This window comes from Capra hircus, chromosome 13, assembly GCF_001704415.2.
Source record: "Capra hircus breed San Clemente chromosome 13, ASM170441v1, whole genome shotgun sequence".
NCBI classification, from domain to species: Eukaryota; Metazoa; Chordata; class Mammalia; order Artiodactyla; family Bovidae; genus Capra; species Capra hircus.
Genome location: NC_030820.1, coordinates 54,052,171 through 54,054,026, shown reverse-complemented (window position 1 = coordinate 54,054,026; position 1,856 = coordinate 54,052,171). Strand labels below are relative to the sequence as shown.

Below are 1,856 nucleotides of genomic sequence, written 5' to 3'. Positions count from 1 at the left end.
GTGTGTGTGTGTGTGGTGTGTGTATTTGTGTGTGGTGTGTGTGTGTGTTTGTGTGTCCTTGAGTTTGTGAACTTATGTGTGTTTCTGAGTGTGAATGGGTGTGAATGGTGTGTAAAGATGAGTTTGTGAGTGTGTATGTGTATGTGTCTATATCTGGGCAAGTCTGTGTCTGAGTGTGTGTGTCTGTGTCTCTGTATCTATGTATCTATGCACGTGTGTCTGGCGTGTGTGTCTGTGTCTGGTCACGTGACTGACCCTCAGACCCCCCCACCCTCGCTCCCCCATGCCTATTCACCCCAGCCCAACAGAACTCGGGGGCCTCTCGGCCCAGGTGGTCTCAGGGAAGGGTGGGGGTGCACAGCCTGGACACCCTGTGGCCCCATCTCATCCAGACTTCACCCAGAAGCCGCCTTCATCGTTGACGCTGCTGTTTCCCGCGGACCCGGGACCGAATGCTTTGCTAAAGCTGGTAAAATGGAACCAAATCAACTGTTCGATGGATTTGGTCCCCTTCAACCAGCTGTAGCTGTGCATTGATGGCGCCTCGGCTCTGCGGGAGGACACACGGCCACATGGAGGCCACTCAGGCCAGCTCGGCCAGGGGACCCAGATGCCGCTCCTCGAGGTGGGTTCCTCGGAGACACCCTCCCCTTGCAAGCAACGAGGATGCAGAACTTGGCGGCCCCACCCCCACTGCCCTCTCCAGTTTACTGTGAAAATAAATGTCTGCTGCACACCACAGCATCACCGAGAGTGTGTGTCCAGGAGCCGGTGCCACGTGGGGTCTGGCACCCACATCATGCCCACTTGGCCTTGCTCTGCTTTCCCCTTCAGAGCAGCCTTGGTCCAGGAGGTCACTGAGGGCTGCATGGTTTCTTTGGGGGTGCTGAGGGTGGTGATTGGGGGCAGGCCCACTGAGTCCCTGGACCATAGTTCTCAGCTTTCCTGCCAGAAATGGCTTTCTCAGGGGAGCAGGGCTAGACCCTATGGAGGCCTCTTTCGGCATCTTCTGGCACCAACCAGGGACACAATCACTGACAGGACTACTTGCACATAGTCGCAGCTTTAAATGTAAGCCCATCATCGCTCCAGAGACGCCGATGACGATGTGTATGAATCTGCTCGTCCCTTGCTTTGGCTAAGTGCCCCAGTCCTGCATAAAAATATCAAATCAATAGCCACACATTCATTCTTCCCGAATGAACCAAATGCGGCTCCCACAACCTGCTTCTCCCTGGGTGGGCCTTCTGCTTCTCCTGACCTGCCCTCCTGTGGGTGTTGGGGCCTGGCTCAGGTGGGGTCAGCTGCAGTAACTCCTTGGGACAGCCCCTTCCCAACCCCTCTGGTGTCTCTCCAGAGGGCCTCAGGGGCTGGGCTGAAAAGGAGGTATTCTCTGTCCCCCAGAACTTGGAAAATCCTAGAGAGCACCTTTGGGGGCGCTGAACTTTCTGCAGTCCTCTGGGGTTGTTCCTGTCTTTGAAGGTTTTATAGTGGTTCCATTTCCAAGGTAAATCTTTCCACCTGGTGTATCCCCTTCTGGCCCCCGTCCTCCTGACCTTGGCAGAGGGGCATTGGGGATAGGCAGGAGACCACATTTTTCCAGCTGGTTTGCTCATCAGGGGAAGAGGAGCAAGGCTGGGGGTCACAGCTCTGCTTGAAGACCTGCTGAGGATGGGGAGGACACTGCAGTCCATCAGGGAGAGGAGAGGGGCTCTGGCCAGCACAGAGGGGAAGGGGGCCCAGCGGGGACCCCAGGTCCAGCCCAGACCTTCCTGTGCCCCCACATTCCCAGATATACCAGAGACACAAAGGTGAGCTGAAGTCATTGGCAGAGGTGGCAGGACCAGTGGGTGACT

The 1,856-nt window shown here is 56.4% G+C and overlaps 1 non-coding gene across 1 annotated transcript; it reads left to right on the top strand.

The window, feature by feature from the left end:
- MIR133A (microRNA 133a) lies at positions 444 to 538 on the top strand. The gene has a single exon (NR_129579.1). It is a non-coding gene; the product is annotated as a microRNA 133a (primary transcript).